Consider the following 12,996-nt stretch of genomic DNA (forward strand, 5'->3'; position numbering starts at 1 on the left):
GCCCACTGTCCAAGTTTGTATCCAGCAGGGTAGGTGCCAGCTCCTGCCCTTGGGACTTCGAGTACCGCCAGCAGTTGTCGAGGCCGGGCAAGGGTGCCTACGGCTCAGAGCCGAGTTTTCCGGTAGATTTCAGCAGGGATTCGAGCAGCACTGAGTAGTGAAGGTACGTAACTTTTGTTTTTCTGTCAGCTTATGTCATGATTATATTGTTATGGTTCTGCATCAATTTGTGGTATAAGTGTTGTGTTTTCGTGTGGCTTGCTTGTGATTATGTTATATGCCATTTGCATACCTCGGATAATTGGTTGGTAGTTAGGGGATGTGCTCTTATAGAAAAGGTTTCGGAGGATGCAGTATCTGTAGCATGGTTGAGAGAGATTTGGTTCGTTTCGCTAGTTCGGAGTGGTTAGTGATTGGGATGGATTGGTTAAATTCCTACCTGGCGGGCTTGGGTTTCCCAGTAGATGTTCCGGAATGGTAGTGAAGATCAGGATCTCTTTTGAGTATCGAGCAACAAGGGGTGAGCAGGATCGAAGTGGGGGAGAACCCTCCGGGTATATATGGATAAGAGTCTCGTAGACTCAGAACGAGTGCGCGGCCTCTGAGAAGAAATGGTAGTAGCTCAGTGAGGGATGGATTGAGAAGTTCAGAATTGGGAGTTCGAGAACTTTTCCCAGCAGTTAGTTCATGTAATCGAGATGGTTAGAAGCTGGTTGGGAATCCAGGGTTGGAGGACCACCTGTCGGACGCATGAGAGTCGGAATGAAGATCCTGAGAACGGATAACAAGGGATGTTTTCGTATTAGTAGCCAGTGTCTGAGGCAACATGCAGGTTGCGTAGATTCAGGAGTTGGGAGGTTGGAAACTTCCCAACAATAGCTTCTTATATCCGGATTAGTAGACGGTTGGTTTGGGAACCAAGCCAAAGAATTCCTCGACGAAGCGCTAAGTATATCAAGGATATAAGATGTCGAGGATGATGCAGAATTCAAAGACTGAGGGCTGGTTTGAGAAATCAGGATGAGGAATCACTAGCGGGACTAGGGATAGTCAGGATGTCCTCGGGATAGAGTAGTAGTAGTGTTGTAAGTCTGCGGGGGTAGCCGTAGCATTCACTAGCAGTCGGATAGCAGTAGTAGTGTTGTAAGTCTGCGGGGGTAGCCGTAGCATTCACTAGCAGTCAGATAGCAGTAGTGGTGTTGTAAGTCTGCAGGGGTAGCCGTAGCATCCACTAGCAGCCAGATAGTATTAGAGAGTTGTAAGTTCGCGAGCGTAGTCGTAACCTTTTATCAGATTGATAGGTAGCATGAGCGCGTGTTAGACGCGGGAAGGCAACAGTAACCACCAGTTCGGGTGCAGCAGTGAGGATATGGGAATCCACGGGTTAGATTTCGGATTTCCCAAATGGATCAGTTATGGCTAAGTCAGCAATTTGGGCTATAGATCGTCACATCAGTTATGAGATCAGAGTAGCAGTGGACCGTTGGGGTTCGGGTATGTTGCGGGCTACCGTCAGTCTGGGAGCCATCATGTTGTTAGTCGTGGAATTGATGATGTCAGGATGTGACGTATGGACCCGATCGGTTGGATCGGAAGGTTGCTAGAGCCCCAGTGACAGGATAACTAGTGGAAACTAGTCCTAGAGGAAGATTTCGTTCAGAAGTCGTGGAAGCGACTAAGTGAGGAGTCCCTTGACTCCACAGTTGGGTTGGAGTTCAGTGTTTCAGGCAGCTCAGTGTTTCAGCCAGTTCAATGTTTCAGGCAACTCAGCGTTTCAGTCGGTTCAGCGTTTCAGGCAGTTTAGTGTTTCTGGCATGTTCATTATTGCAGGCAGTTCAATGTTTGGAAGTTTTCAGGGTTTTGGGTCAGTATTAGTTTTGTGTTGGAATGCAAGTGCTGGCGGTATAGTTGGTTGATTTGGAAATGGCAAGTCTCTCTCAGCAGGATCAGTTGAACCTTCTGCCAAGTGTAAGTGACTTGTAAGGATGGCTAGGCAAGTAGCCTTTCTTTCAGGATGGAAGGCTCGAGGTAGTAGGAGTTGAGTAATCAGATGGGATATCAGCAAGCTGTTTCCAGCCGCATCGTTTCAGTATGAGCGGCAGAATAGATAGAAGAGTTATAGATAATCGAAGTATCTTCAGGAGTCGCTGGAAGAGACTAGGAGTTTGCGATGGAGTGTAGTGACCGGTGGGAGTCCGGTAACTCAGATATAGGGAGATTGGTTAGACCAGAGTAGTCTCAGTGCATCCGGTAGGCGGATGGGAGGCAGCAGGATTTTCAGTCGGAGGAAGTAACGTTGAGGAAATTATGGAAAAGAGAAGGATTCAGTATGTTCTATCGGTAGTGATCGGCACTGTGAGTGATCGGAGTGATGGGCAAAAGGGTGATGGATTTTCCAGACAGAGAGTTGGAGGCAGTTCGCAGTCAGTTGATCATAGCAAACTTCGAGGACGAAGTTTAGTTTAAGTGGGGGAGAGTTGTAACACCCCAAAGTTTGGAAAGTCAAGAAAAGAAAGAAGACCTCAATTTTAAGGAGAGACTCGGCGAGTCCAAGGAGGGACTCGGCGAGTCCGAGCGGGATCCGGGTTGAGGTGTTAGCGACCGACTCGGCGAGTCGGCCAAGGAGACTCGACGAGTTGGGTCTGAACGAGGAAAACCCTAAATCCGGGACTTGGAGCCTATTTAAGCGTCTCATTCTCTTTCCTAGGGTTCCTTTAGTGCCTCTTTACCCCCCCCCCCCCCCCCAGAACATCAACCCTAGCCGCCATATCCGTTTTTGAGCTGGATCTTGCATTGAAGATAACACTAAAAGCTTGGAGAAGGAAGAAAAGCCTTGGGAGTGCAAGAAGGGACTGTAGATCCGAGATTGAGAAGACATTTCAGATCAATTGGAGGTAATAAGCTGTTGCTTGGAATCCCTTTGCATCTAGATCTATTCTTATGTGTAAGTTTTGGTCATTATTGGTATGATTTGTAACCAATTCGAGTTGGAGGTTCAGATCTGAGGTTGCTACCTCAGATCCATGTTGGTTTTGGTCTTGAATCCCTTAAAGTATCAGCCCTTGGTATGTTGAAGAAGCATGTTTGCCATAAACCCTAGTTTAGTGTGTTTTGAGCATAGATCTCTCAATCTACACGTAAAGTTTGCCACTTTACGTGGGGAATAGACCCTAGAAGTATGGATCTATGAGTTGGAAGTTCTGTTTGGCTCGAAAAGCCACTGCATGGATTGAAGACTGGATAGACTCGGCGAGTCCTTTGAGTGGACTCGACGAGTAGCTTGAAGATGAGGAGGAACTCGACGAGTAGGATGAACAGCTCGTCGAGTCGGTTGAAGTTAGGCATGGACTCGGCGAGTTGGATGAACAACTCGACGAGTTGGTTGAAGATTGCCTTAGACTCGGCGAGTCTATTAGTGGACTCGGCGAGTCAGATCGTGAAACCTCAAACCCTTCGAGTTGAGACTCGAATCAGTGAGTCGGGTGGTGACTCAGTGAGTTAGACAGGACAGGACTTGGAGCTAGTTGGACTCGGCGAGTCATAGACTAACTCGGCGAGTCGGGGCGCGAATAAGAAAGACCCTGAGCTTATAAACTCGGCGAGTCTTTAGGAAGACTCGGCGAGTAGGGTTGACCTGGAAGGTTGACTTTGACCAGAGTTGACCTAGTTGACTGTCAGACTAAGTGTTATACGTATATTGATAGCTCGGAGAGCTAGAGAAGCAGCGTTTCAGGGGATTGTTGAGTAGCAGTCAGAGGTTTATCAGCAGGGCTCAGCAGTTCAGGTGAGTTTCCTTCCAATAGGAACGGGTCTAAGGCCGCAATGCCGGCCCGTTTAGCTAGCAGTAGTTTTCGGATGTTGATCTGATATAGTAGTTAGTATGTTTGATGCCTTCGTGGCTCAGACAGGATTTATGTGTTATGTGTTCCGGGCTACGGCCCGAAGTAGTATGCAGTATACGTGTGTTCATGCAAGTTGATATGTTTATGTTATGTTCTGTTCAGTTAGCCCGGACTTCGGTCTGATGCAGGGGGCAAGGCCCCAGTTAGCCCGGACTTCGGTCCGATGCAGGGGACAAGGTCCCAGTTAGTCCGGACTTCGGTCCGATGCAGGGGGCAAGGCCCCAGTTAGCCCGGACTTCGGTCCGATGCATGGGACAAGGTCCCAGTCAGTTTCCGGACTTCGGTCCGATGCAGGGGGCAAGGCCCCAGTTAGCCCGGACTTCGGTCCGATGCAGGGGGCAAGGCCCCAGTTAGCCCGGACTTCGGTCCGATGCAGGGGACAAGGTCCCAGTCAGTTTCCAGACTTCGGTCCGATGCAGGGGGCAAGGCCCCAGTTAGTCCGGACTTCGGTCCGATGCAGTGGGCAAGGCCCAATATGTGCTTTATATGTTTTTGTGTAGTATGTGGTTGATTGGGGGAGCTCACTAAGCTTCGTGCTTACGGTTTTCAGTTTTGGTTTCAGGTACTCGGTTTTCAAAAGAGGAGCTCGGGAAGATTGCAGAGCACACACCATAGTCAGTTAGCCTGGGAATGTTTGACTCTGATAATGCTATTATGTTTTGAATTTAATACTCAAAAGTTATGTTTGATTTATGATACGTTGTTTATAAATCTATTTTTAGTAATGTTTTAAAAGAATTTTTTAGTCGTGATTTTTGGGTCGTTACATAAACAGCCCAAAGAATATTTTGTAAATAGTTAAAAGTGATTAATTTTAGTGTCGTTCTAATAATGATTATAAGTTGGTTAATAAGGTTAAATAAATATCACACCTAAAGTGTAATCATAAATATAATAAATTTTAGTTATAAAATAATATAGTTTAAAGCTACAACTTTTGAACAGTTTGGACAAAATACTTAAATTGTTAATTTAAATATAACATTAAAATATCAACCTAAATATAAATTTCATTTCCACTTAAAAAAACCAAAGAATATTTTGTAAATAGTTAAAAATAATAAATTGCAGTGATAAATACAAAAACTAAATTGTAATCTCAATTTAACTAAACTATTTTCTAAAGATATTTTTATGATCATTAAAAGTTTTCAAATAAGTATCTTAAAATAACTTACAATAACAATAACTAAAAATAACTCTATATAAATGATTATATTGTTACCTTTAAAATCGAAAAACAATGTTTGGTGTTTTAAATAATTATAATGATAGAAATTAAAACATTTAGCAAAAAAATTTTAAAAAAATAATTAACAATAACAACAACTATAAATAACATTAAACTATATATTATGTTTAATTTTATTTATGTGTAACTTGCGGATAGAAGTCATTCAAACGATTGAGATTATGTAGTTATAATAGATATATATTATCATATAATTCAAAATAATTAATATATTATATAAATTTGGTATACGAATTATTATATGAAATTTAACAACAACGTTATTGCTATATTTAAGAAAAACATATATTTGTAAATACTTTAACTATATAGGTGTTTCTGCGCAATGCACGGACATTCGCCTAGTATTTTTTAAAAGACATGGAGTTTAGATTTATTTCAAAACACATTTCAAACCATTTTAAATATTTCAAAGTTGGGATTTAAGAGTTTTACAATAAAAACCATTTTTTAACAAAAACTCAACTTTGAACGTTTTAAAATACTTTAAATAAAAACATATTTATAAACATCTCATGTTATAAATTAAATATATGTTTTTCCAACTCCAAGTGATGTTAAATTATGACAAAATGTTGTTTAGCATGTAAAAAACAATTTCATACACATAACATAACATATAATAAGCATAAAATAACAATCACAAGCATGCATCAAAAGTATATAAACCAAGTCATTTATAGTAATAATTTGTATGAGCCAACAAAAGTATATAAACCAAGTCATCAAAAGTAATACCTTCGTGTACATATAAGTATCACTGAAAACAAGTTTAGAACGAAGAAGTTATGACTATTTAAATCTGGAATCTGGGAAAATCCATCACCATGGTATGGTGAAAAGGTCACCACGACATGGTAAGTTGTGCATCTCAATCCCATAAATTTAGGGTTTCCTGCATATTTAAAGGCATTTTTTCATGTTATTGGTCATTTTTCAGCCTCCATCTCATCAAGATCTCTTTGGGGGCAAACCCTAACCTTCCTTTTCATAGATTGAGCTCATCCTCTTTCCTCTCATCTATTTTAATGGTGTTTTATGGATTTTGAGTGTGGTATTCTCAAAAGACTTGGTTTTAAAGCTTTGCAACTTAAGAGATCATGCTTTGTCTACTTTTTGGACCTATGTAAGTCATAAAGTCCCTTGCTTTTTGGTATCTTGCCTTTGGATCTAAGAGTTTTTGGATTTTTGGTGATTAATTTGATGTTTTAGTCCTTTGGATGGTTTGATCTATGCAGTTTGGACAACTCCATCATATTTGGATGGTGTTCTACTTCAAATCTATTAAGTTAATGGAGTACGGAGTGCATGCAAGGCTCTCTTTACTCCATAGATGATCAAAGCAAGATTTTGGACTTCTAAAAAACTAGTGTTTTAGATCAAGTTGATTTAGGATGTTTGAATGGAAAAAGTTGGAAACTTTATCCATCAAGACATCATTGGGATCCAGATATGAGATTTAGAGCTCTAGATTTAAGGGTTAAGAGCTTAATTGAGTAAGCTATTATAGACGTTTTCCCCAACATGGTGGGGTGCTGGCCACGACGTGGTGGACTGTGTCCTTTATCTATTTTGTCCTTTTATGACCATATTGCAATCAATGGGTTTGTCCGCAATGCAGTAGTCAGTGTTGGTTGACCATTGTAGCATCCCATGGAGATGAAAATTACGGAATAAAGAACATGCATAATCGAAAAGACACAAATTAACATTTAAGCACAAGTTGTATAGATAATGGACTAGTACAAAATTTATAGAAGCATGTGCGTGCTTGACTACAATACTCTCTCTCTCTCTCTCTCTCCCTCTCTCGCTCTCTCTCCTTCTCTCTCTTTCTAGACTAAAGTTACTCATGTATATAATGGGAGCTCTTTCCAACTATAAATAATACTAAACTCGTATTTATAGGTTAGCTCAACCCATAAGACCTTCCATGTGAGAAGCCTTCCATAGCGAATAGGGAGAAGCGTTCTAAGTCACCATCCAATAGAGAGCTTTGCACCCCAACATTCTGCCCCTGAAAGTCTGGAATGTACAACCCGACTTTTTGTTCCAAAAGAGCAACTTCATGAATTAAGACCTCAATCATGACAAGAATGTAGAAGTGATCATCAAAACTTCAAATCTTCAATAGCCTTCTAATACTTCTAATCAGGGTTCTTAGAAGCGAGACACTACAATGCAAAGCTAGAAGAGGCAATCTTAAGTCCTTGAGTATCGAAAACTCCAAGGATACTTACCAATCCTTGAACATAAAAGCACATCCTAAAAATCTTCAATAACTCCAAACCCTTCATAAAAACCCACTTCTGAAAATCAAATCTGAATCACTTCATAATCAATACTAACTCCCCCTCAAAGTCACATCGGTCTTCAATCATAAAAGATCATTCGCTACGGAAATAAATATCCAAAAACTTTCGAATACCCATATCGAAATTTGTCCCCCTTTCTATAATCAAATATGATTATAAAACCTCCAAAAGGGGACGAGAGAGTGCTCAGTGTGGATTTTTCAATGCAATACTCCCCCTTGATATGTGACAAAAATGTGATGCTTTAAAACAAAAAAAATCGAAAAAATATGTCAATTTTCGAAATCTTGACATCCCGGAACGCTTTGACATGAAAAATGAACAATGTTGTTCATATTGCTGGAAAATGTTTTGCAAAAATTACAATTCAATCATAAAAGATCATTCGCTACGGAAATAAATATCCAAAAACTTTCGAATACCCATATCGAAATCTGTCCCCCTTTCTATAATCAAATATGATTATAAAACCTCCAAAAGGGGACGAGAGAGTGCTCAGTGTGGATTTTTCAATGCAATACTCCCCCTTGATATGTGACAAAAATGTGATGCTTTAAAACAAAAAAAATCGAAAAAATATGTCAATTTTCGAAATCTTGACATCCCGGAACGCTTTGACATGAAAAATGAACAATGTTGTTCATATTGCTGGAAAATGTTTTGCAAAAATTACAATCTTTCATAGTCTGAGAAATAATCTTCAAAAGTTGCAAAGATTTTAGTTTATGGGTAAGAATTGTCATTTAGCTGAAAGTTAGAGGACCAAATGCGTAACATTGAGTGTTCTTCCCCACTTTTGTTCACATGCAAATAAAAACACGACAATAATCACGATAGTGAGCACCCTTAAACCATTCGACATCAAAATTGATATCCAGCCATACCCAATTCAACCACTGACCACTCGCTATTTGAACCACTCGTTATCAAAGTCTTCGATTCAGGTCAGTCCGAGTTAATTTGAGGCCCATGACAAAAGCAAAAAATAAAGCCCTTCAAAATTTAGTAATCACAAACGATAATATACTGACCTCTATGAAGACGAGTATACATGCACTTGTTATATATATATATATATATATATATATATATATATATATATATATATATATATATATATATATATATATATATATATTGTCTTTAAAGGATATGAGTTAAAAAACAGTAACAAACCAAAATAAAAAAAACGAACAATAGAACAACCGATCCATTTTGAAAAAACACCATTATGGTGTTTTGGAAAAAAACTAGAAAAAAAAAATAATATTTTGGTGAAAACTAGAGTAAATTACACGAATGGTCTTTATGGTTTGGGGTAATTTGCGTGTTTAGTCTCTAACTTATTTTTTTAACTCGGAAAGTCCCTATTGTATGTTTTTGTTACGCGCTTGGTCCATACTATTTGTTTTTGTTACGTGTTTGGTCTCTGTCTTACCTAAAAATACTATTATTTAAATAGGAAAAAATGGTGGGGTACTAGGTAAGGTAATGTGAGGAGGTGGGGTTGGGGTGTGTTTATTTAAATAAATTAAAAAATCAAGGGCAAAATAATTTTGTTTAGGTAAGACAGGGACCAAGCGTGTAACAAAAACAAACAGTAGAGACCTTTCAATCTAAAAAAATAAGTTAGAAACCAAATACGCAAATTACCCTAAACCATAGGGACCATTCGTGTAATTTACTTTGAAAACTATAATTTTTATTAGAATGACCTGCCTAACTGATCATGATTGTTGTTAACAAAGCTACACAATAAAAGACTATGCAATATACCAAACTTTTATATGAAATGAGTGTTTTAGTGGTTTATAAAAACTATTGTTAATAATAATCAAGGGACCATTTTTATAGCTTCGTTAGTTTGTGAATAATGAAGAATAATGGAGGGGCTACTTTTTTTAGTTTAGATTCCAATTCAACGAAATCAGGATTCAAATATAAATTCTTTAAAGTGATACATAAAATAAATTTATAATAAGATGTTACTCATCATAATAATAAGTAATACATAAAAAAGATTTTTTTTTATCATCTTCGTTTGATTATGCTAAAATAGAAAGTAATAAAAGAAAAAGCGGCCTCTTATTTTTATCAAACAGAGTAATTTTGTTATGATAAAAAAGAAAGTAATAAAAGAAAGAAGGCCCCTCTTTTCTCTAACTGAATAATAAAAGAAAACAAATAAATAACGTTTCTTATTACCCATAAAACACATACGAGAATCGAACCTAGGGATGTCAACGGGGGTAAACGGGACGAGGAATGCATCCCCCATCCTCGCCTCTAAAATTTCCCCGTTCCTCCGTCCCCGCTCCCGAAATGTTCAGCTTTCCTATCCCTCTCCTGATTGATTTTGGGTTGTCCGAAAAAAAGTTGTTATTTAGTCTAAAAAAACTATTTTTTTAGGTAACAAATAATTATTTATAGCAAAATTTTACAATGTAAAAATCAAAAAAGTTAGGACATCTTAAAAATATTATACTAACAACATAATAAAATGTTTTTTGATAAATTTTGGAAGCTCGAAATCATGCTGTTGTTTATTATATTTATATAATTAATATATGTGAATATATGTATAATTTATTAACAGAGTCCCTATGGGGGTTTCAAGGCAGGATTGCCTACCCCCGCCCCCGCCCCCAAAATTAAAACGGGGGTTAATCTTGCCCCGCGTGCCCATTCCTGCCCCCGATATTTTTTAAAAATTTCCCCCAAACGAGACAGGACCGCCACGGGAACGGGGTCCCACAGGACTTTTAACATCCCTAATCAAACCTGTAGCTGTAGCTGACAATAGAGTGATACACTTAAAGGCAGCATCCTAACCAACTTAACTAATGAAATTTGATTTATTATTTAACAAAACTTATATATATATATATATATATATATATATATATATATATATATATATATATATATATATATATATATATATATATATATATAGAGAGAGAGAGAGAGAGAGAGAGAGAGAGAGAGAGTTAGGTTCAAATGTTTTCAACATTATCATTTTGGACAACAATTCATCAAAACTTTGAAATACATGATGATAATCGATAATAGATGAGAAATTGTGTCATATTAACCAAGTATAACTTTTGACATTTTTATTATGAAAACGTGAATTTAAAAATGGTTAAGGACGTGAAAAAAAGTAATTATTAAAACCCTTTTTAAATCTATATTATCATAACACAATCCAATATAAACTTATTATCTTTAATTTATTGCTAATAAATTTATTTTTTATAGTACATGTGTTTAATTTTTATAAGATAAAATATGTTTTCGCGTTTTTGCAAGATATTTATGTTTTCGCATGAACCTCTCTCTCTCTCTCTCTCTCTCTCTCTCTATATATATATATATATATATATATATATATATATATATATATATATATATATATATATATATATATATATATATATATATATATATATAACGGAATTAATTTTGGGGCCCAACCCGAAGTGTGGCCCGGGGCTGTCGCCACCGTATTGGTCCGGGCCAGCTTCGATTCTAAATTTTAGAGTAAATTACACGAATGGTTCATACGGTTTAGGATAATTTGCGCGTTTGGTCTCTAATTTATTTTTTAACTCGAAATGTCCCTACTATTTGTTTTTATTACGTGTTTGGTCCCTACTTTTTGTTTTTGTTACGTGTTTGATCTCTTTCTTACCTAAAAAGACTATTATTTAAATTGTGAAAATGATGGGGTAAGGTAAGGTGAGGGGTGGGTGGATTGAGATGTGTTTATTTAAATAAATTAAAAAATCAAAGACAAAATAGTCTTTTAGGTAAGACAGCGTAACAAAAACAAACAGTAAAGACCTTCCAAATTAAAAAAATAAGTTAGGGACCAAACACGTAAATTAACCTAAACCATAGGGACCATTTGTGTAATTTACTCTACCTTGTAAATCCATTGTACCGAGTGCGAGTACTTCTATCCAATTGCGAGACCAAATCCGTAGAGGTGCGAGTCTTCATTCCGATTGCGAGTCTGATTCGAGAACGAGAGAACTTGCGAGCGATACACACAGAATGCGAGACTCAATTAGAACCCATTTCATAGATCAATTGCGAGACTCAAAATTGAAGTCTCGGAAGCGAAATAACCATATCCATTTGCGAGAACCTTCACCAAGACGGATATTGCAAGAACGAGATGGCTTGATCAATGACGAAACCATCATCGCAAGTCAATCCCTCGTTCCGATGTCCTACGTTCCGAATGTCTTCATAGCATCGCACCAACAGTCTTCGCAATTCCAATTGAGGGACGATTGATTCAAATTGCGATGCATCAGATACGATAATTGTCAGAACTTTATTAACTTTGAAGGCATGTTCCAGATACGAGACCAACAAAGCAAATTGCGAGTCCATCGCAACAACTGCCGTCGTTTGAATTCCAATGATCCCCTTCGCAATCACATATTATACTTTCGTTTAGATTTTGACTTTCAGCTTTGACCATTGAATCGGAATCTAAAATTGCATCAGACATCAGACATTCATCGGGACACCACCGAAAATTCCACGGTCACAGTTTGAACCATCATCAAATTAACTTCTTTGGAACAACAAACAACAACGCTTCAATTCCTTTTCATATTTTCAGATCAAAACCACAAATTCAACCAAAATATCAATTGTTCTTCGGTGAAAACCTTTTGTTCTTTATCAATCAACCAAAATAATCCAAAAATAATCTTCGATTGATATGATTTGTTCATAATCAGGAAAAAATGATCAAACCAATTGTAAAATCGATTCTCAACCCAAGCGACAAATGCTTAAAAAGATTACAAAACGAACGATATGAAAGAACATGAAGATCAATATATCATTTAAAGATAAAGAAAGAATAAAAAGACGATTGACACAATTCAATTGGTTTTGATAAAGGAGTAACCGACTTGAATCGATTTTGAGTTTGAATTGTGAGATTCGATGAATGAAATATGAATCTAAGTATTGAGAAGACAAGAACAATCAGAATTGATATTGGACTCAAATTGTGAACACTAACAGATCGAATAAATTGGGCTGAATTAAATGTACTGATTTTTGAACAAATCAAAGCAAATTTTGGGCTAAAGTTTTATGGAAATTAATTGGATCAACAATATTTGGAATGAAAAGAAAATAGATTCAATGGAGAGAATCACTAAAGATTTCGAATCGGTTGTCGATTCCATAAAAATGTTGGCATTTAGGATCGTTGTTCTTGAAATAGTTGCTTAAACCTCCAAGATTAAGCTCTGATACTACATATAGGATCCCATGGAGATGACAATTACGGAATTAAGAATATGCATAATCGATAAGACATGGATTAGCATTTAAGTACATGTTTTATAGATAATGGAGTGATAAAAAATTTGTAGAAACATGTGCGTGATTAACTACAATACTTTCTCCTTCTCTCTCTCTCTCTCTCTCTCTCTCTCTCTCTCTATATATATATATATATATATATATATATATATATATATATATATATATA

This window comes from Lactuca serriola, chromosome 8, assembly GCF_051521515.1.
Source record: "Lactuca serriola cultivar US96UC23 chromosome 8, Lser_US96UC23_V15, whole genome shotgun sequence".
Classification (NCBI taxonomy): Eukaryota; Viridiplantae; Streptophyta; class Magnoliopsida; order Asterales; family Asteraceae; genus Lactuca; species Lactuca serriola.